This window comes from Heterodontus francisci, chromosome 28, assembly GCF_036365525.1.
Source record: "Heterodontus francisci isolate sHetFra1 chromosome 28, sHetFra1.hap1, whole genome shotgun sequence".
NCBI classification, from domain to species: domain Eukaryota; kingdom Metazoa; phylum Chordata; class Chondrichthyes; order Heterodontiformes; family Heterodontidae; genus Heterodontus; species Heterodontus francisci.
The window spans coordinates 33,014,070-33,038,610 of NC_090398.1; the positions used below are offsets into that span (position 1 = coordinate 33,014,070).

Consider the following 24,541-nt stretch of genomic DNA (forward strand, 5'->3'; position numbering starts at 1 on the left):
TTGGTCGGTGTGAGCAGCATCTCTGTATGTCAATTATGTGTTTGTGCTGTCAGCATATGGTCCATAAGTGTGTATCCCTTCTGTGTGTTCTCAGTCTGTGTGTGTTCAGTCTATGTATGTTCTGTCTGTGTGCCGATTCTGTGTGTGTCCACTTCTTGTGATTCCTGTCTTCCTTTTATGTTCAGTCTGTGTGCGTACTGTCTGTGTGTTCAGTTTGTGTGTTCAGTCTTCATGTTTCCAGTCTGAACATGTCTGTTCTAAGTGTGTTCAGTCTATGTGTGTCAAGTCTGTGTGTTTCTATTTGTTTGATGCTCCGTCATTGTGTGTCCAGTCCGTGTGTGTAAAGACTGTGTGTTCTTTATTTTTCTCCAGTCTATGTGAGTCCTGTCTATGTGAATCCATTCTGTGTGTTGTCCAGTATGTTAGTGACGAGTCTGTGAATGTTCTGTGTGTTTCTTGTTTGTATCTGTCCATTCTGATCGTGTCGTTCTGTATGAGTCCATTCTAACCGTGTGTGTCCAGTTTGTGTGGCCTCAGCCTGTGCCTGTGCAGACTGTGTGTATCCTGTCTGTTTGTGCCTTATATGTGTGTACAGTTTATTTGTATCCAGTCTGTCAGTGTCCATTCTGTGTGTGCCCAGTCTGTGTGTTCAGTCTATGCGTGTCTAGTTTGTCCACATTCTGTTTGTCTGTTTTCAGCCTGTGTGTGCCCAGTCTGTGTGTGTCACGTCATTATGTTTATCCTGTTAGGCCTTTCCTGTCAGCATGTCTCCCGACTGTATTTAACAAGTCAGTGCATGTCCAGTCTCTGTATTTTCAGTCAGTGTGTTTTTTAGTCTGTGTCTTTCCATTCTGTTTGTTACTTGTCTTGTTGGATATCCAGACTGGGTGTCTTCCGTCTGTGTGTTTTCAGTCATTACGTGTTCATCTTTACGACCATGCTGTGTGTGAAGTTGGTGTGTTTCCAGTCTGTTTGTGTCTAATATATGTGTTCCCAGTCTATGTGTGTCCAGTCTGTGCTTGTGCAGTCTGTCTGTCCTGTCTGTTTGTTTCTGTTCTGTTTGTGTCCACTCTGTGTGAATTCAGTGTGTGTGTGTGTGTTGTCTTTATGTGTAGGCAGTTTTTATTTAGAGCAAGAGAATGAGGCAGGCAGTGCAGGAATCTCCTGTAGCTATTCCCCTGCAAAACAGATATACTGCTTTGGATACTGTTGGGGGAATGGCCTCTCAGGGGAAAGCACCAACAGCCCAGTTCGCTGCAACACAGTTGGCTCTGCTGCACAGGGGAGGAGTAAAAAGTGTGGGAATGCAATAGTTATAGGGGATTCAATTGTAAGAGGAATAGATAGGCATTTCTGTGGCCGCAAAAGAGGCTCCAGGATGGTATGTTACCTCCCTGGTGCTAGGGTCAAGGATATCTCAGAGCGGTTACAGGACATTCTGAAGGGGGAGGGTGAACAGCCAGTGGTTCTGGTACAGATTGGTACAAACGACATAGGTAAAAAAAAAGGATGAGGTCCTAAAAGCAGTATATAGGGAGTTAGGAAGTAAGTTGAAAAGTAGGACCTTAAAGGTAGTGATCTCAGGATTACTACCAGTGCCACGTGCTAGTCAGAGTAGAAATAGCAGGATATATCGGATGAATACGTGGCTGAAGAGATGGTGTGAGGGGGAGGGTTTTAGATTCCTGGGACACTGGGACCGGTTCTGGGGGAGGTGGGACCAGTACAAACTGGACGGGTTACAACTGGGCAGGACCGGGACTGATGTCCTCGGGGGAGTATTTGCTAGAGTGATTGGGGAGGGTTTAAACTAAAATGGCAGGGGGATGGGAACCTTTGCAAGGAGTCAGAGGAGGGGGGATCAAAGACAAGAACAAAAGACAGTAAGGGGAATAAGAAAAGTGATAGGCAGAGAAATCAAGGGCCAGAATCAAACAGGACCACAGTGAAAAATAGTGGGAAGAGGACAAGTAATGTTAAAAAGACAAGCCTTAAGGCTTTGTGCCTTAACGCGTGGAGCATTCACAATAAAGTGGATGAATTAATTGTGAAAATGGATGTAAATGGGTATGATATAGTCGGGATTATGGACACATGTCTGCAGGGTGACCAGGGATGGGAAATGAACATCCAGGGATATTCAGTATTTAGGAAGGAAAGGCAAAAAGCAAAAGGCGGTGGAGTTGCATTGCTGGTTAAAGAAGAAATTAACACAATAGTGAGGAAGGATATTGGCTCTGACAATATGGAATCTGTATGGGTCGAGCTGAGAAACACTAAGGGGTAAAAAAGGTTAATGGGGGTTGTATATAGACCCCCAAACTGTAATGGTGATGTTGGGAAAGGCAGTAAACAGGAAATTAGAGATGCATGCGATAAAGGAACATCTGTAATTATGGGTGATTTTAATCTGCATATAGATTGGGCAAATCAAATTAGTCACAATACCGCAGAGGAGGAATTCTTGGAGTGTATACAGGATAGTTTTCTGGACCAATATGTTGAGGAACCAATGAGAGAACATGTCATCCTAGATTGGGTATTGTGTAATGAGAGAGGAATAATTGACAATCTAGTGGTGCGAGACCCCTTGGGGACGAGCGACCATAATATGATAGAATTCTTCATCAAGATGGAGAGTGATGTAGTTGATTCTGAGACTGGGATCCTGAATCTTAATAAAGGAAACTACAAAGGTACGAGGCACGAGTTAGCTATGATGGATTGGGAAACATTACTTAAGGGGATGACGGTGGATAGGCAATGGGAAACATTCAAACATTCAAAGAGCGCATGGATGAACTGCAACAATTGTTTATTCCTGTCTGGCGCAAAAGTAAAACGGAAAAGGTAGCCAAACCATGGCTTACAAGGGAAATTAGAGATAGCATTAGATCCAAGGAAGAGGCATACAAATTCACCAGAAAAAGCAACAGACCTGAGGATTGGGAGCAGTTTAGAATTCAGCAAAGGAGGGCCAAGGGATTGATTAAGAAGGGGAAAATAGAGTACGAGAGCAAGCTTGCGGGGAACATAAAAACTGGCTGTAAAAGTTTCTATAGGTATGTGAAGAGAAAAAGATTGGTGAAGACAAATGTAGGTCCCTTACAGTCAGAAGAGGGGAATTTATTATGGGGAACAAAGAAATGGCTGACCAACTAAATGCATACTTTGGTTCTGTCTTCACTAAGGAGGACACAAATATCATACCAGAAATGTTGGGAAAGACAGGGTTTAGTGAGAGAGAGGAACTGAAGGAAATCAGTATTAGTAGAAAAATGGTGTTGGGAAAATTGATGGGATTGAAGGCTGATAAATCTCCAGGGCCTGATGGTCTGCATCCCAGAGGACTTAAAGAAGTGGCCCTAGAAATAGTGGATGCATTGGTGGTCATCTTCCAAGATTCTATAGACTCTGAAACAGTTCCTACAGATTGGAGGGTAGCTAATGTAACCCCACTATTTAAAAAGGGAGGTAGCGAGAAAGCAGGGAATTACAGACCAGTCAGACAGACATCGGTATTGGGGAAAATTCTAGAGTTTATTATCAAAGATTTTACAGCACAGCACTTAGAGAACAGTGGTAGAATCGGGCAGAGTCAGCATGGATTTACGAAAGGGAAATCATGCTTGACAAATCTACTAGAATTCTTCGAGGATGTAACTACTGGAGTTGATGGGGCGGGAGGGGCAGTGGATGTGGTTTATTTGGACTTCCAGAAGGCTTATGACAATAAGAGATCAGCATGTAAAATTAAAGCGCATGGGATTGGGGGTAGTGTATTGCGATGGATAGAAAATTGGTTGGTGGACAGGAAACAAAGAGCAGAGATAAATGGTTCTTTTTCCGAATGGCAGGCAGTGACTAGTGGGGTACTGCAGGGATTGGTGCTAGGACCCCAGCTATTCACAATATATATTAATGATTTAGATGAGGGAACTAAATGTAATATCTCCAAATTTGCAGGTGACACAAAACTGGGCGGGAGGGTGAGTTGTGAGGAGGATGCAGAGAGGCTTCAGGGTGATTTGGACAAGTTGAGTGAGTGGGCTAATGCATGGCAGATGCAGTATAATGTGGATAAATGTGAGGTTATCCACTTTGGTAGCAAAAACAGGAAGGCAGATTATTATCCAGTCTTTGTGTACTTTAAATCTGTGTGGTCACTCTGTCTGTATCGAGTGTGTATGGTCAGTTTGTGCGTGTGTCCACTCTGTGTGCTTCCAGTCTGTGTGTATGTCCAGTCTGTGTGTCCATTCTATCTGTATGCAATCTGTGTGTATCCTGTCTCTGTGTGTTCAGTCTGAGTGGGTCCTGTGTGTGTTTGTGTGTTCAATCTATGGTTGTACAGTCTTTGTGTGACTTTTCTGTGTGTATTCTACCTGTGTCTGCTTCCAGTCTGTTTGCTTAAAGTCTGTGTGTGCGCCCAGTCAGTGCCTGTCCAGTCTGTGTGTGTCCTGTCTGCGTGTGTCCTGTCTGTGTGTGTCCAATCTGCGCGTGTCCAGTCTACGTGTGTCCAGTCTGCGTGTGTCCAGTCCACGTGTGTCCAATCTGCGTGTGTCCAGCCTACGTGTGTCATGTCGGTATGTCCAATCTGCGTGTGTCCAGTCTACGTGTGTCCAGTCTGTGTGTGTCCAGTCTACGTGTGTCCTGTCGGTGTGTCCAATCTGCGTGTGTCCAGTCTACGTGTGTCCAGTCTATGTGTGTCCTGTCGGTGTGTCTAATCTGCGTGTCCAGTCTACGTGTGTCCAATCTACGTGTGTCCAGTCTACGTGTATCCAATCTGCGTGTGTCCAGTCTACGTGTGTCCAGTCTGTGTGTGTCCTGTCGGTGTGTCTAATCTGCGTGTGTCCATTCTACGTGTGTCCAATCTACGTGTGTCCAGTCTGTGTGTGTCCTGTCGGTGTGTCTAATCTGCGTGTGTCCAGTCTACGTGTGTCCAGTCTACGTGTGTCCTGTCGGTGTGTCCAGTCTACGTGTGTCCAATCTACGTGTGTCCAGTCTACGTGTGTCCAATCTGCGTGTGTCCAGTCTACGTGTGTCCAGTCTGTGTGTGTCCTGTCGGTGTATCCAGTCTACGTGTGTCCAATCTGCGTGTGTCCAGTCTACGTGTGTCCAGTCTGTGTGTGTCCTGTCGGTGTATCCAGTCTACGTGTGTCCAGTCTGTGTGTGTCCTGTCAGTGTGTCCAGTCTACGTGTGTCCACTCTGTGTGTGTCCTGTCAGTGTGTCCAGTCTACGTGTGTCCAGTCTGTGTGTGTCCTGTCGGTGTGTCCAGTCTACGTGTGTCCAGTCTACGTGTGTCCATGTTTGGATTTCCATTCTCGATTAGATTGACCTGCATTTACTAATTTTGTGGATGCAATTTCAACCTCAGAACCGCAAGCCCATTTCGATCGAAGACAGAAAATTGTCCAGGTAACCTCATCTGTATGATTTGAGGACAGGAACCTGTTCTGCAGTGCTGATCTGCTTCTCAATGCTGCCAGCCTGGTCTGTAAACAGTAGGTGTCACCTGCAGCAGTGCTTGTTAATCACGTGGTCCAGGCTGCCTGCTTTTTACTTCGGCTGCGTTTGCCGACAATGCTACCACTAGGTGGCACTGCAGTGGCACATGCGCAAATGCAGTCTCTGCAACTAAAACGTCAGTTTGTGACGTCAGAAAACTGCCAGGACTAAAGATGGCGCTGCTCAAATAATCACACATAGACACCCTAAACACATGGCAGCACACAATGGCCGGAGGGAGGTAGCGGGGGGAGGGGCGAGAGGCTGGGGCGGGAGAAACGAGCGGGTCGGGGAGGAGGAGAGCTCACCCGTCACTAGCAAGGTCTTCACCCGCACTCTCCCCGCTTCCCCCACCCTGCTCTCTCCCCGCGTTGACATCGTCTGTGCATACACCAACCAGCCCTGGTACTGAGGAACGCAGTGCATGTGCAGAGAGTAGGATCCAATGTGCACAGATTAGCGCAGTCTGATGACGTCAGCTGCCGGCTGCATTGTCAATAATCACTTTGTTTATTATATTGAACATTCATAGACTGGACACACAGAAACTGGAAAACACAGTCATCTCTCAGTCTATATCATTCCATGTGCCTTGGTGACACTCTATCTAGAAATTCTAGTGCAGCAATCATTCTACATCCACTTTAACAACCAACCTGCCTTTAAACAAAGTAATTAGTGACAATGCAGACAGAGGCTGATGTCATCAGACTGCGCCATACTGTGCACATGCTCAGATTGGATCCTACTCTCTGCACATGTGCTGCATTCTGCAGTGTCAGGACTGGTTTGCGCATGTACAGATGATGTCATCACATAACGTGGGGAGAGAGCGGGGGTGGGGGAAGCGGGGAGAGTGCGGCCGAAGACCTTGGTGGTGGCAGGTGCGCTCTCCTCCTCCACCTCCCGGCCCACTTGCTATCTCCCTCCACCCCGCCCCCACCCACTCGCTATCTCCCTACGGCCATCGTGTGCTGTCATGTGTTTAGGTTGCCTATGTGTGATTATTTGAGCAGCGCCATCTTTAATCCTGGCAGCTGTCTGACATCACAGAGTGTGATGTTTGAGTGACAGAGGCTGCATTTGTGCATGTTCCACTGCAGTGCCACCTAGTGGGAGCAATGTCTGCAAATGCAGCCGACAAATAAATTGTACACACATATTTCGGGCACAGATTGGATACACTCAGAATGGACACAAATAGGACACACACTGACTGGACGCAGACAGACTGCACAGGCACAGGTGAGAACACACAGACTGGACACACATGCCAGAATGGACACACACAGAATTGACACGATCAGATTGGACAGACACAAACAAGAAACACACATACAGTACACTCACAGACTGGACACACTCTGACATGTCACATACATACTGGACAACATGCACAGAATGGAATCAGACAGAACGGAAACTAACTGATTGGATACAAACAAACTGGACACACACATACAGTACACTCACATACTGGACACACACAGACAGGGCATACACAGACTGGATACTCTCAGAGTGGAGACACACAGACCGGACACACACAGACAGGGGACACACACAGACAGGGCACACACAGACAGGGCACACACAGACTGGACATTCTCAGATTGGACCCACTCAGATTGGAGACACACAGACTGGACACACACAGACAGGGCACACACAGACCGGACACATACAGACAGGGCACACACAGACAGGGGACACACACAGACAGGGGACACACACAGACAGGGCATACACAGACAGGGCACACACAGACAGGGCACACACAGACAGGGCACACACAGACAGGGCACACACAGACTGGATACACACAGACAGGGGACACACACAGACAGGGCACACACAGACAGGGCACACACAGACAGGGCATACACAGACAGGGCACACACAGACTGGATACTCTCAGATTGGACCCACTCAGATTGGAGGCACACAGACAGGGCATACACAGACAGGGGACACACAGACAGGGCATATACAGACAGGGCACACACAGACAGGGCACACACAGACAGGGCATACACAGACAGGGCACACACAGACAGGGCACACACAGACTGGACACACACAGACAGGGCACACACAGACAGGGCACACACAGACAGGGCACACACAGACTGGATACTCTCAGATTGGAGACACACAGACCGGACACACACAGACAGGGCACACACAGACTGGATACTCTCAGATTGGACCCACTCAGATTGGAGGCACACAGACAGGGCACACACAGACTGGATACTCTCAGAGTGGAGACTCTCAGATTGGAGGCACACAGACCGGACACACACAGACTGGATACTCTCAGAGTGGAGACTCTCAGATTGGAGACACACAGACCGGACACACACAGACAGGGCACACACAGACTGGATACTCTCAGATTGGACCCACTCAGATTGGAGGCACACAGACAGGGCACACACAAACTGGATACTCTCAGAGTGGAGACTCTCAGATTGGAGGCACACAGACCGGACACACACAGACAGGGGACACACACAGACAGGGCACACACAGACTGGATACTCTCAGAGTGGAGACTCTCAGATTGGAGACACACAGACAGGGCACACACAGACAGGGCACACACAGACTGGATACTCTCAGAGTGGAGACTCTCAGATTGGAGACACACAGACAGGACACACACAGACTGGACATTCTCAGATTGGACCCACTCAGATTGGAGACACACAGACTGGACACACACAGACAGGGCACACACAGACTGGGCATACACAGACAGGGCACACACAGACAGGGCACACACAGACTGGGCAGACACAGACAGGGCACACACAGACTGGATACTCTCAGAGTGGAGACTCTCAGATTGGAGACACACAGACAGGACACACACAGATTGGACCCACTCAGATTGGAGACACACAGACTGGACATTCTCAGATTGGACCCACTCAGATTGGAGACACACAGACTGGACACACACAGACTGGGCACACACAGACCGGACACACACAGACAGGGCACACACAGACCGGACACACACAGACAGGGCACACACAGACTGGACATTCTCAGATTGGACCCACTCAGATTGGAGACACACAGACTGGACACACACAGACCGGGCACACACAGACCGGACACACACAGACTGGGCACACACAGACCGGACACACACAGACCGGGCACACACAGACCGGACACACACAGACAGGGCACACACAGACTGGACATTCTCAGATTGGACACTCTCAGATTGGAGACACACAGACTGGACACACACAAACTGTACACTCTCAGATTGGACACACATTGACAGGAAACACAGACTGGACACTCTTAGACCAGTCTAGTACAGACTGGAAATATACAGACTTGACACACAAATACTGGTCGCATTACTGGACACACACAGACTGGACACACACAGACAGGGCACACACAGACTGGACAAACACAGACTGGATACTCGCAGATTAGACACACAAAGACTGGACTCACACAGAATGTACACACACGGCCTCGACACATACAGACTGGAAAAGAAATAAAGAACACACAGACTTTACACACACAGACTGGAAACACACAGGCTGGAAACACAATGACGGGGCATAAACAAATAGAAACACACAGACATGAAACACACAGACTCAAATGAAACAGTCGGGAAACCTATGGATTGGATACACATAGACTAAATATTAATAGACTGAGCAAACACAGACAGAATGCTAAGAGACTGGAAAAAGACAGACTGATCATTGGCAGAATAAACAACAAATGACTGAACACACAAGGACTGGATACACACACGGGATACAAACAGACTGGACAAACACTGACTGAACACACACAGATACATGATAGACATAGAGTGAAAACACTTAGAACAGAAATGTTCAGACTGGAAACACGAAGACTGAACACACAAACTGAACACACAGACAGTACACACACAGACTGAACATAAAGGAAGACAGGAAGCACAAGTAGTGGACACGTACAGACTCGGCACACAGACAGAACATACACAGGCTGAACACACACAGACTGAACAGACACAGACTGAGAACACACTGAAGGGATACACACTTATGGAACATTTGCTGACAGCACAAACACATAATTGACATACAGAGATGCTGCTCACATGGAGTTTGCATGGAGTCTCCCTGTGACCGCGTGGGTTTCCGCCGGATGCTCCAGTTTCCTCCCACAGTCAAAGACTTGCAGGTTGATCGTTAAATTGGCCATTGTAAATTGTCCCTAGTGTAGGTAGGTGGTAGGAGAATTGAGGGAAGGTGGGGATGTGGTAAGGAATATGGGATTAATGTAGGATTAGTATAAATGGGTGGTTGATGGTCGGCACAGACTCGGTGGGCCAAAGGGCCTGTTTCAGTTCTGTATCACTCGATGGCTCTATGTGGGATACACAGTGACTGGAGAGTGTAGATTATCCCGTGTGCCCTGGTGTCCATTGTATTCAGTATTTCAAGTGCAGCAATGTTTTCTACATCTTCACTTTAAGAGGAAGTTACCTTTAATGTAAAAAGCAGGCAGTGTGAACCATGTTATTGGGAAGACATGCTGCTGGCGCCACCTACTGTTTACAGACCAGTTTGTCAGGGTATAAAAGACCAGCACTGGGGCACAGTCTCTTCATCAAATATCATGCTGATGAGGTTACCAGGACAATATTCTGTCTTATGCACCTCGATGTGAATGGACTGGGATCCGAGGTTGAACTTTGCACCCACAGACTTGGCAAAGCAAAGCAAAACAAAGTAGAATTAGAAGGGAGGATGTATGAGCAGTTTTTGCAGGCTTGCAAGTGGATAAATCCCCAGGCCCAGATGAGATGTATCCCAGGCTGTTATGTGAGGCAAGGGAGGAGATTGCAGGGGCTCTGACGCAAATTTTCAAATCATCTCTGGTTACAGGAGAAATACCAGAGGACTGGAGGACAGGGAATGTGGTACCATTATTCAAGAATGGTAGTCGGGATAAACCAGGTAATTACAGGCCAATGAGTCTAACATCAGTGGTTGGGAAACTATTGGAATAAATTCTGAGGGACAGGATTAATCACCACTTGGAGAGACAGGGATTAATCAAGGATAGTCAGCATGGCTTTGTCAGGGGGAGATCATGTCTATCAAATTTGATTGAATTTTTCGAGGAGGTGACTCGGTGTGCACATGAGGGTAAAGCAGTTGATGTAGTCTACATGGACTTCAGTAAGGCCTTTGATGAGATGCCACATGGGAGATTGGTTAAGAAGGTAAGAGCCCATGGGATCCAGGGCAATTTGGCAAATTGGATGCAAAATTGGCTTCGTGACGTGAGGCAGAGGGTGATGGTCGAGGGTTGTTTTTGTGAGTGGAAGCCTGTGACCAGTGGTGTACCGCAGGGATCGGTGCTGGGATCCTTGATGTTTGAAGTGTAGATTAATGATTTAGATGTGAATATCGGAGGTATGATCAGTAAGTTTGCAGATGACACAAAAATTAGTGGTGTTGTAAATAATGAGGAGAAAAGCCTGAGATTACAGGACGATATAGATGAGTTGGTAAAATGGTCAGTGTAGTGGCAAATGGAATTTAATCCTGAGAAGTGTGAGGTGATGCATTTTGGGAGCAATTCAAGAGAATATCCAATGGATGGCAGGACCCTAGGAAGTACAGAATGTCAGGGGGACCTTGGTGTACTTCTCCCAGACACACACACACTGGACACCGACAGGCTGGACACACACAGAGCAGCTCTACACAGTTTGAACAGGCACCCTCGGAACGCAGTGAAAATAAACACACGGACTTGATTCACACAGTCTGCACATAAAAAGACAGGACATTCACAGAGAGATACACAGAATCTCGACATACAAAGTCTGGACACAGTGCAGACTGAAATCACTCAGACTGAAAAAATAAATTGTTAAGATACACTTAGGCTGGATGCACTGAGAATGGACACACGTAGGCTGGACAAACACAGAGTGGGCACAGAAACTGGACATACACAGACTGGACACACACAGATTAAATACACACAGACGGGACACACACAGAGTGGACACACACAGAGTGGACACAGAAACTGGACATACACAGACTGGACACACACAGATTAAATACACACAGACGGGACACACACACAGTGGACATACACAGAGTGGACACAGAAACTGGACATACACAGACTGGATACATACCCAGACTGTAAACAAAGAGACTGGAAATAGACAGAGACAGAACATACACAGAATAGACAGACAAAGATCATACAAACATAGACTGCACACACACACACACAGACTGGATACACACAGACAAGGCCGATACAGACTGGAAACACTCAGACCAGTCTAGTACAGACTGGAAATATAAAGACTTGACACACAAATACTGATCGCATTTCTGGACACACACAGACTGGACAAATACAGACCGGATACTCGGAGATTAGACACACAAAGACTGGACTCACACAGGCTCAACACACACAGCCTGGAAAATAAATAAAGAATACACAGTCTTTACACACACAGACTTTACACACACAGACTTTACACACACAGACTTTACACACACAGTCTTTACACACACAGACTTTACACACACAGACTTTACACACACAGTCTTTACACACACAGACTTTACACACACAGACTTTACACACACAGACTTTACACACACAGTCTTTACACACACAGACTTGACACACACAGACTTTACACACACAGACTTTACACACAAAGACTTTACACACACAGACTTTACACACACAGACTTGACACACACAGACTTTACACACACAGTCTTTACACACACAGACTTGACACACACAGACTTGACACACACAGACTTTACACACACAGACTTTACACACACAGACTTTACACACACAGCCTCGACACAGTCTGGAAACCCACGGATTGGATGCACATGGACTGAACATACATAGACTGGGCAAACACAGAGTGAACACAAAGAGACTGGAAAAAGACAGTGTAGATAATCCCGTGTGCCCTGGTGTCCATTGTATTCAGGATTTCAAGTGCAGCAATGTTTTCGACATCTTCACTTTAAGAGGAAGTTACCTTTAATGTAAAAAGCAGACAGTGTGAACCATGTTATTGGGAAGACATGCTGCTGGCGCCACCTACTGTTTACAGACCAGTTTGTCAGGGTATAAAAGACCAGCACTGGGGCACAGTCTCTTCATCAAATATCATGCTGATGAGGTTCCCAGGACAATATTCTGTCTTATGCACCTCAATGTGAATGGACTGGGATCCGAGGTTGAATTCGCACCCACAGACTTGGCAAAGTAAAGCAAAACCAATTCGCATTGAAAGGGAGGATGTATTAACTGTTTTAGCGGGCTTAAAAGTGGATAAATCCCTAGCTCCAGATGAGATGTATCACAGGCTGCGATGTGAGGCAAGGGAGGAGATTGCAGGAGCTCTGACACAAATTTTCAAATCCTCTCTGGCCACAGGACAGGTGCCAGAAGACTGTGTGTTTGTGTGTTTCCAGTCTGAACATGTCTGTTCTAAGTGTGTTCAGTCGATGAGTGTCATGTATCTGTGTGTGTCCAGTCTGTTTGTATCCCGTGTGTGTATCCAGTCCTTATGTCTTCAGTCAGTTTTGGTTTAGTTTGCCAACGATCAGTCTGTCTTTTTCCAGTCTCTTTGCATTCAGTCTGTGTTTCCCAGTCTGTGTGTATTCAGTCCATGTGTCTCCAATCTGTGGTTTTCCCGACTGTTTGTGTCAAAGCTGTGCGTGTAATGTCTGTGTGTGTCCAGAATGTGTGTAAAGACTGTGTGTTCTTTATTATTTTTCCAGTCTGTGTGTGTCGAGGCCGTTTGAGTTCATTCTGTGTGTGTCCAGTCTGTGTTTGCCCAGTCTGTGTGTGTCCAGTAATGTGACCAGTATTTGTGTGTCAAGTCTGTATATTTCCAGTCTGTACTAGACTGGTCTGTTTGTTTATTTGTTTGTTTGTATCTAATCAGTTAGTGTCCATTCTGTGTGTTTGTCCAGTGTGTTTTTGATGAGACTGAGTGTGTCCGGTCTGTGAGTGTACTGTATGTGTGTTTCTTGTTTGTGTCTGTCAATCTCATCGTGTCAATTTTGTGTGAGTCCATTCTTGATTTGTCCAGTCTGTGTGTTCTCAGCCTGTGCCTGAGCAGTCTGTTTGTTTCCAGTTGGTGTGTGTTCTCTCTATATGTGTCCAGCCTGTTAGTGCCCATTCTGTGTGTGTCCAGTATGTGTGTTCAGTCTATGTGTGTCTAGTTTGACTATGTTCATTTTTTAAAATATTCTTTCCTGGGATGTGGGCTTCGCTGGCCAGGCCAGCATTTATTGCCCATCCCTAATTGCCCTCGAGAAGGTGGTGGTGAGCTGCCTTCCTGAACCGCTGCAGTCCATGTGGGGTAGGTACACGCACAGTGCTGTTTGGAAGGGAGTTCCAGGATTTTGACCCAGCGACAGTGAAGGAACGGTGATATAGTTCCAAGTCAGGATGGTGTGTGACTTGGAGGGGAACTTGCAGGTGGTGGTGTTCCCATGCATGTGCTTCCCTTGTCCTTCTAGTTGGTAGAGGTCGCGGGTTTGGAAGGTGCTGTCTAAGGAGCCTTGGTGCATTGCTGCAGTGCATCTTGTAGATGGTACACACTGCTGCGACTGTGTGTCGGTGGTGGAGGGAGTAAATGATTGTAGATGGGGTGCCAATCAAGCGGGCTGCTTTGTCCTGGATGGTGTCGAGCTACTTGAGTGTTGTTGGAGCTGCACCCATCCAGGCAAGTGGAGAGTATTCCATCACACTCCTGACTTGTACCTTGTAGATGGTGGACAGGCTTTGGGGAGTCAGGAGGTGAGTTACTCACCTCAGGATTCATCGCCTCTGACCTGTTCTTGTAGCCACGGTATTTATATGGCTACTCCAGTTCAGTTTCTGGTCAATGGTAGCCCCTAGGATGTTGATAGTGGGGGATTCAGCGATGGTAATGCCGTTGAATGTCAAGGGGAGATGGTTAGTTTCTCTCTTGTTGGAGATGGTCACTGCCTGGCACTTGTGTGGCATGAATGTTACTTGCCACTTATCAGCCCAAGCCTGGATATTGTCCAGGTCTTGCTGTATTTCTACACAGACTGCTTCAGTATCTGAGGAGTCACGAATGGTGCTGAACATTGTGCAATCATCAGTGAACATCCCCACTTCTGACCTTATGATTGAAGGAAGATCATTGATGAAGCAGCTGAAGATGGTTGGGCCTAGGACACTACCCTGAGGAACTCCTGCAATGATGTCCTGGAGCTCAGATGATTGACCTCCAACAACCACAACCATTTTCCTTTGTGCTAGGTATGACTCCAACCAGCGGAGGGTTTTCCCCCTGATTCCCATTGACCTCAGTTTTCCTAGGGCTCCTTGATGCCATACTCGGTCAAATGCTGCCTTGATGTCAAGGGCAGTCACTCTCAGCTCACCTCTTGAGTTCAGCTCTTTTGTCCATGTTTGAACCAAGGCTGTAATGAGGTCAGGAGCTGAGTGGCCCTGGCGGAACCCAAACTGAGCATCACTGAGCAGGTTGTTGCTAAGCAAGTGCCACTTGATGGCACTGTTGATGACACCTTCCATCACTTTACTGATGATTGAGAGGAGGCTAATGGGGCAGTAGTTGGCCGGGTTGGATTTGTCCTGCTTTTTGTGTACAGGACATACCTGGGCAATTTTCCACATTGCAGGGTAGATGCCAGTGTTGTAGCTGTACTGGAACAGCTTGGCTAGGGGTGCGGCAAGTTCTGGAGCACAGATCTTCAGTACTATTGCCGGAATATTGTCAGGGCCCATAGCTTTTGCAGTATCCAGTGCCTTCAGTCGTTTCTTGATATCACGTGGAGTGAATTGAATTGGCTGAAGTCTGGCATCTGTGATGCTGGGGACTTCGGGAGGAGGCCGAGATGGATCATCAACTCGGCACTTCTGGCTGAAGATTGTTGCAAATGCTTCAGCCTTATCTTTCACACTGATGTGCTGGGCTCCCCCATCATTGAGGATGGGGATATTTGTGGAGCCACCTCCTCCAGTTAGTTGTTTAATTATCCACCACCATTCACGGCTGGATGTGGCAGGACTGCAGAGCTTAGATCTGATTCATTGGTTATGGGATCACTTAGCTCTGTCTATCGCATGCTGCTTACGCAGTTTGGCATGCAAGTAGTCCTGGGTTGTAGCTTCACCAGGTTGACACCTCATTTTGAGGTATGCCTGGTGCTGCTTCTGGCATGTCCTCCTGCACTCTTCATTGAACCAGGGTTGGTCACCTGGCTTGATGGTAATGGTAGAGTGGGGGATATGCCGAGCCATGAGGTTACAGATTGTGGTTGAGTACAATTCTGCTGCTGCTGATGGCCCACAGCGCCTCATGGATGCCCAGTTTTGCATTGTTACATCTGTTTGAAATCTATCCCATTTAGCACGGTGATAGTGCCACACAACACGATGGACGGTATCCTCAATGTGAAGGCGGGACTTCGTCTCCACAAGGACTGTGCGGTGGTCACTCCTACCAATACTGTCATGGACAGATGCATCTGCGGCAGGCAGATTGGTGAGGACGAGGTCGAGTATGTTCTTCCCTCGTGTTAGTTCCCTCACCACCTGCCGCAGACCCAGTCTCGCAGCCATGTCCTTTAGGACTCGGCCAGCTCAGTCAGTAGTGGTGCTACCGAGCCACTCTTGGTGGTGGACATTGAAGTCCCCCACCCAGAGTACATTCTGTGCCCTCCAAGTGGTGTTCAACATAGAGGAGTAATGAGTCATCAGCTAAGGGAGGGCAGTAGGTGGTAATCAGTAGGAGGTTTCCTTGTCCATGTTTGATCTGATGCCATGAGACTTCATGGGGTCCGGAGTCGATGTTGAGGACTCCCAGGGCAACTCCCTCCCTACTGTATACCACTGTGCCACCACCTCTGCTGGGTCTGTCTTGCCGGTGGGACAGGACATACCCGGGGATGGTGATGGCAGTGTCTGGGACATTGTCTGTAAGGTATGATTCCGTGAGTATGACTATGTCAGGCTGTTGCTTGACTAGTCTGTGGGACAGCTCTCCCAACTTTGGCACAAGCCCCCAGATGTTAGTAAGGAGGACTTTGCAGGGTCGACAGGGCTGGATTTGCCGTTGTCGTTTCCGGTGCCAAGGTCGATGCCGGGTGGTCCCTCCCGTTTCATTCCTTTTTATTGACTTCGTAGCGGTTAGGTACAACTGAGTGGCTTGCTCGGCCATTTCAGAGGGCATGTCAGAGTTAACCACATTGCTGTGGGTCTGGAGTCCAATCGACAATGGTTTCATGGCCATCATTAGACTAGTTTTAATTCCAGATTTATTAATTCAAATTCCACCTTCTGCTGTGGTGGGATTCGAACCCAGGTCCCCAGTGGAATACCCTGGTGCTCTGGGTTATTAGTCCAGTGATAATACCACTACGCCACCGCCTACCCCAGTCATTTTGTCTGTTTCCAGTCTGTGTGTGTCCAGTCTGTGTGTTTTCAGACTGTGTGTGTCCAGTCTGTGTGTTTTCAGACTGTGTGTGTCCAGTTTGTGTTTGCCTATTCACTCTGTGTCCAGCCTGGTCGTGTCCATTCTGTCTGAGTCATGTCATTATGTTTGTCCTGTTAAGTATTCCCTGTCAGTGTCTGTATTTATCCAGACATTGCACATCCAGTCTCTGTGTGTTCAGTCAGTGTGTTTTTTAGTCTGTATCTTTCCATTCTGTTTGTTACCTGTCTTGATGGATATCCAGACTGGGTGTCTTCCCTCTGTGTGTTTTCAGTCAGTATGTCTTCAGTCTTTATGTTGATGCTGTGTGTGTAGATAGTGTGTTAACAGTCTATATATGTCCAGTCTGTGTGTGCCAAATCTATGTGTTTTCAGTCTATGTGTTCTGTCTGTGTGACCAGTCTGTTTGTTTCCAGTCTGTGTGAATACAGTGTATGTGTGTTTGTGTGTTGCTTTTATGTTTAGGCAGTTTTTGTCCGTACAGCCATAATGTGTATCTCTGTCCTTTCTTAATATTCAGTCTGTGTGTGTCTAGTCTGTGTATATCCAGTCTTTGCGGCACAGTGGCGCAGTGGTTAGCACCGCAGCCTCACAGCTCCAGGGACCCGGGTTCGATTCCGGGTACTGCCTGTGTGGAGTTTGCAAGTTCTCCCTGTGTCTGCGTGGGTTTTCTCCGGGTGCTCCGGTTTCCTCCCACAAGCCAAAAGACTTGCAGGTTAATAGGTAAATTGGCCATTATAAATTGTCACTAGTATAGGTAGATGGTAGGGAAATATAGGGACAGGTGGGGATGTTTGTTGGGAATATGGGATTAGTGTAGGATTAGTATAAAAAATGGGTGGTTGATGTTCGGCACAGACTCGGTGGGCCGAAGGGCCTGTTTCAGTGCTGTATCTCTAATCTAATCTAATCAATCTGTGTGGTCACTCTGTCTGTATCAAGTGTGTACGCTCAGTTTGTGTGTGTGTCCACTCTGTGTTTGTCCAGTCTTTCTTCATGTTCAGTCTGTGTGTATCCAGTCTTTGTGTGCTTGCTGACAATGCTACCACTAGGTGGCGCCGCATTGGCACATGCGCAAATGCAGCCTCTGCCACTAAAACGTCACAATCTCTGACGTCAGACAACTGCCAGGACTAAAGATGGCGCTGCTCAAATAATCACACAGGGTCAACAAGATGCACTTGCAGCAGCGCAGCAAGGCTCCTCAGGCCGCTCATCATCTCCATCTGCTGGTGTCCCTCTCTCACTGCAGTTACTGCCCCTCTCTCACCATCGCCATCTGCTGGTATCCCTGTCTCACTGCAGTTACTGCCCCTCTCACCATCTCCATCTGCTGGTGTTCCTGTCTCACTGCAGTTACTGTCCACCCTCACCATCTCCATCTGCTGGTGTCACAGTCTCACTGCAATTACTGCCCACCCTCACCATCTCCATCTGCTGGTGTCCCTTTCTCACTGCAGTTTTTCTCTCACCCAGGACTCAGATCTGGGGGTGACTTGGAAAGGTTCTCCCTGGCTGAGAGACGGCGGTTAACCTTCTCCCCATCGGCTTCAGGGAATCAAACAGAGGGAGACACACACAAATACTCACACACACTGACTGGCACAGGGACGGGAGGAGGCCATTCAGCCCTTAGATCCTGTCTCACCCCATGTTAGATCATGGCTGATCTGTCCCTTCCCCCATCGGGCCACAACGAGACAGGCAGAGACAGTCGGGGAGCAGATACACAGAGAGGCAAAGAAACACTGGGCTGGACTCGGATGTGGTGCCAATGGTGCAAACCAGGGTGGAGGGGAGGAGGGTGCTTGTGAATCGGCTGCCCGTTCAGCATCTCTCCCCTGTTTTTACCTCAATGGGAGCTAAGCTGGACAGAGATGGAAAGCAGGATCCCGGTTCACAATCACCCTGTACAACACCAAGGCAGCGGGTTCAAATCCACCCCCAGACAGAGGGAGAGACACAGAAAACAGATCCCAGGATTAGGACAGAACAGAGCGAGAGAGAGAAATGGAGACATACACAGAGAGAGAGACAGAGCTGGAGGTGTAGAGAGCGAATGCAGCAGCAATGTCTTCTTCTTCTTCTTCTTCTTTGGCCTCCTTGTCTCGAGAGACAATGGATACGCGTCTGGAGGTGGTCAGTGGTTTGTGAAGCAGCGCCTGGAGTGGCTATAAAGGCCAATTCTAGAGTGACAGACTCTTCCACAGGTGTTGCAGAACAATTTGTTTGTCAGGGCTGTTACACAGTTGGCTCTCCCCTTGCACTTCTGTCTTTTTTCCTGCCAACTGCTAAGTCTCTTCGACTCGCCACACTTTAGCCCCGCCTTTATGGCTGCCCACCAGCTCTGGCGAACGCTGGCAACTGACTCCCACGACTTGTGATCAATGTCACAGGACTTCATGTCGCGTTTGCAGACGTCTTTGAAGCGGAGACATGGATGGCTGGTGGGTCTGATACCAGTGGCGAGCTCGCAGTACAATGTGTCTTTGGGGATCCTGCCATCTTCCATGCGGCTCACATGACCAAGCCATCTCAAGCGCCGCTGACTCAGTAGTGTGTATATGCTGGGGATGTTGGCCGCCTCGAGGACTTCTGTGTTGGAGATACGGTCCTGCCACCCGATGCCAAGTATTCTCCAGAGGCAACGGAGATGGAATGAATTGAGATATCGCTCTTGGCTGGTCAACACCAGGCCTCGCTGCCATAGAGCAAGGTACTGAGGACACAGGCCTGATACACTCGGACTTTTGTGTTCCGTGTCAGTGCGCCATTTTCCCACACTCTCTTGGCCAGTCTGGACATAGCAGTGGAAGCCTTTCCCATGCGCTTGTTGATTTCTGCATCTAGAGACAGGTTACTGGCGATAGTTGAGCCTAGGTAGGTGAACTCTTGAACCACTTCCAGAGCGTGGTCGCCAATATTGATGGTTGGAGCATTTCTGACGTCCTGTCCCATGATGTTCGTTTTCTTGAGGCTGATGGTTAGGCCAAATTCATTGCAGGCAGCCGCAAACCTGTCGATGAGACTCTGCAGGCACTCTTCAGTGTGAGATGTTAAAGCAGCATCGTCAGCAAAGAGGAGTTCCCTGATGAGGACTTTCCGTACTTTGGACTTCACTCTTAGACGGGCAAGGTTGAACAACCTGCCCCCTGATCTTGTGTGGAGGAAAATTCCTTCTTCTGAAGACTTGAACGCGTGTGAAAGCAGCAGGGAGAAGAAAATCCCAAAAAGTGTGGGTGCGAGAACACAGCCCTGTTTCACGCCACTCAGGATAGGAAAGGGGTCTGATGAGGTTCCGCTATGCTGAATTGTGCCTTTCATATTGTCATGGAATGAGGTGATGATACTTAAGTAGCTTTGGTGAGATCAATGAAAGCAATGTAGAGGGGCATCTGTTGTTCACGGTATTTCTCCTGTATCTGACGAAGGGAGAACAGCATGTCAATAGTGGATCTCTCTGCTCGAAAGCCACACTGTGCCTCAGGGTAGACACGCTCGGCCAGCTTCTGGACCCTGTTTAAAACGACTCGAGATATTGAGAAAGATCGCAGACAAAGAGAGAGATGCAGAGACAGAAAGATGTGGAGGGGCAGAGATACAAAGTAAGATGTGTTTACAGAATAGAGAGGGGTGTCCCGGGACAGGGCAGGTGGGGGGAAATGCGGAGATAATCTTGCAGGAAAGGAGGAGCAGAGATGGAAAGATTCAGAGATTTGGAAGTGAGTGAGAGAAGAAATGGACTGAGAGAGAGAGAGACAGATAAAGATACAGAGAGTCGCAGAAAGAGAGTGACAATGGAAACCTGTGAGACTCTGGAGAGGGGCAGAGATAGAAAGGATGTTGAGAGATACAGAGATAGGGATTTAAAGATGTGAAGAAACAGTGCTAGGAACAAAGAGGAAGGTGCAGGGAACAAGTTGCAGCAAGAGCTGGAGAGAGGGAAATGTATGGGATTACATTGACTCTTGTGGAGCAGAGATTCCCAAACTATTCCCTTCGGAGCACCATCCAGCCCCCTCCCTTGTGGTAAAGAAATCCACAGAGCCCCGAAAACACAAAATCAAAATCCTGCGGATGCTGGAAATCTGAAATAAAAACCGTGCTGGAAATACTGAACATTTCCAGCACTTTGTTTTTCTATCAGCTCCGAAAACACACAGTCTTCTTTTCTGTATCTAGAAATGAATTTGACAATGACACATATCTATTTATTATTATTTTCCCTCTCTGGTTAAAGCTCTTGTCGGAGAATTCCACGTGGCCAAAAGATTCTCCCTCTGCATCATCACAGCTGCAGCTTCCGAAAAGATTCTCCTTGGGAATAAGAGAAATAAAATTGATTCAAACAAAGCAAAGCATTTTTGCACAGAAATAAAACACAGCGAGAGCCCAGGGCTCTTTCTCTCATTCACTGACATAAAACAATCTCTCAGGTGACTTACAAACACATCCCCCGACACAGAGCCAGAGACTGGGAAGTGTGGATGTGTTTACCCTGTCATTTCCTGCTGTCTCTCTGTCTCTCTGTCTCTCTCTATTTCTCTGTGTGTCTCTCTACATCTGTTTCTGCCTCACTGTAAAAACACACAAACACTGGTGACCCCCATCCCCTCTCCCGTAGAAGGATAGAGAGAGAAATCCACATTCCCATCCCTGAAAATCTGAATTCAAATGGTCCCCCGGTGTTTCATTTCACTGTCAAATTCAGCCCACAGCCTCAAACACCAGCAATATTTGGGAATGAGAACAAGCCTTTACAAACCTTCTCATTTCAGCCATGTAACGGCTGATTCACAGAAGTATTTGACACTCAATGAATTAATTTTTAAAGTTCTCATCAATGTTGCAATGTTATAAATACTGTAGGCCATTGGTGCACAGCAAGATCCCACAAGCAGCAGTGTGATTACAGCCGGCTACCCCTCTCTCCCCCTTTGATTCCCTCCATGTTTCCCTCACTCTCCTGCGTCTCTCTCCCTCCTGTTACTCTCATTCAGAGAGAGAGAGAGAGATTGACAGAGAAATCCAGTCTCAGAACATCATTCACAATTCAATTGGCTGCTGCACATTTCATTTCACCCTCAAATTCACGGCACTGCCCAAAACACCAGCATTATTCGGGAATTATACCGGCTTCAAGCTCCGGACTTTAATTCCAGGCCATCGGGAGAGCTTTACACACAATGAATTCACTTCTAAAATGCAGTCACTGTTAGAATGCAGGGAATTCTGCAGGCAAGCTGTGCACAGCAAGATCCCAGCAATGGAGACACTTCAACATTCAGTTTACCACGGTTTTGATTGTGGATTCCTTTCTGTCTCTCTCTGTCTTTCTCCATCTTTCTCTGCCTTCCCTCCATCACCCACACTCTGCCTGTCTCTCTCTCTCTCTAACCTGCCACCTCCAGCTGTTTCTCTCTCTCCCTCTTTTTCTCTCCATCTGTTTCTGCCTCAGTGTTGTAATGTCGGAATTGATGCAGGGAATGTATGCACAGCAGGATCCCACAATGTGATATTAGCCAGATATCCCATCACAGTCCTCAGAAAATGCTAAACTCCATCTTTAAACTTATAACAAACCTTTAGACAGCTTCACGTTCAGCCTTTATAATTATTGGCCCTCAGGAGCAGTTGACACTCAATGAATTAATTTTGAAAGTGGTCCTCACTGTTGCAATGCAGGAAACCTGCAGGCAATTTGTGCACAGCAAGATCCCAGAGGCAGCAATATGACAATATGTAGATAATGTGTTTTCAGTGATGTAATTTTAGAGATCCCAGAGGGAGGAACATTCCTGCAGTTTGAGAATCTCAAACTCCCCTCTCCCTGTCTTTCTCCTGCTCCCCCCTCCCCACCCCGTCCACATCTGTTTCTTTCTCTCTCGATCTGGGATTTAATCTGGATTGAAACGTCCGCTGAAGTGTTTCTGCCACCGTTTAAAATAACCACACATCACATCCGAGTCATAGAGAGATACAACACTAAAACAGGCCCTTCAGCCCATCATTTATGCTAATCCTACATTAATGCCATTTTTTCCCCTCTCACATCCCCACAATTCTCCTACCACCTACCGACACTAGGGGAAAATTTTATAACGGCCAATTTATCGATTAACCTACAAGTCTTTGGCACGTAGGAGAAAACCCACACAGAGAACTTGCAAACCTCTGCACAGGCGAGGCCTAGAACTAAACCCAGATCACTGGAACTATGAGGCTGTGGTGCTAACCACTGCGCCACTGCAGGAACATCCGTCCCTCATTCATCTCTAAACTTACATCACTGAAAACAGATTATCTGCATATTATCATATTGCTGCCTTTGGGATCTTGCTGTGCACACATTGTGGCACCTATTGATTAATGGTTAAAATGTGTGTCTGTGTGTCTGTCTCTGTATCTCTCTCTCTCTCTCTGTTCCTATCTCAGTCGCTCCTGTGTCCCTCTCTCTCACTCTCTCTCTGTCCATACCAGGTTTTCCTCAATAAGCTATGAAAAAGTGGTTGTCACTGTTGCAATGTTGGAAATGCTGTCGGCCATTGGTGCACAGCAAGATCCCACAAATTGTGCGATAACAGCCGGCTACCCCTCCTCTCTCCCTCCGATTCCCTCCATGTTCTCATCACTCTCCTGCGTCTCTCTGCCTCCTGTTACTCTCATTCAGAGAGACAGGTGGGGAGAGACAGAGAGACAGAGAAATCCACTCTCAGAACCTCACTCTCATTTTAAATGGCTGCCGCACATTTCATTTAACCCTCAAATTCACGGCACTGCCCAAAACACCAGCATTATTCGGGAATTATAACAAGCCTTTAGACAGTTTCACCTTTTGGACGTTTAATTTAGTCCAGCGAGGTGGGCCCCAGAGAGGAAATTAAACCTGGGACTAATAAACAGACACAACTCACGTGGGCCCTTTGGGTGCAGCCTGTGGACAAGGCCTCAGTCCGTCCCCTCTGGAGGAAGCTCCTGTCCAAGGATTCCTCATCCCAAACTTTCCCTCTTTTCACCTTCACGGTGCAGTTTTCAGAATTAAAATTCCTCAGGGGAAAGAAGGAGAAAAATTTTCATTATAATACAAACTGAGGACATTTTTACACAAAATAGCACAGCAAGAGCCCAGGGTTTCCCCTCTCAGTTACACAGACAATCAGCAATATTCAAATACAATCAAATCACAGTTGTAAACCAGATTGAGACAGAGGGAGCACACACACACCCACACACACACACAGATACACAGACACACACACTGAACCAGACTGGGGAATGTGTCCACTCTCTCCAGAGAGAGAGTGAAAGGTGGGTTTTATGACTGGAACTGAGATCTTCCTGCCCAGTTATATCCTGAGTGAGCTGTTTGCAAACTCCACCCCTTGAGCCTCTGACATGTTGGGCTGTCTCTCAATCTCCTGCCTCAGGAGCGGGGGAGGGGGCCTGTCCATTGATATGTTAATCCCAGGACAGGACCTTCC

At 47.4% G+C, this 24,541-nt stretch overlaps 1 pseudogene; it reads left to right on the forward strand.

The window, feature by feature from the left end:
• Positions 1 to 10,970: 10,970 nt before the first annotated feature.
• Positions 10,971 to 24,541, forward strand: part of LOC137345197 (uncharacterized) — a 43,371-nt pseudogene continuing 29,800 nt past the window's right edge.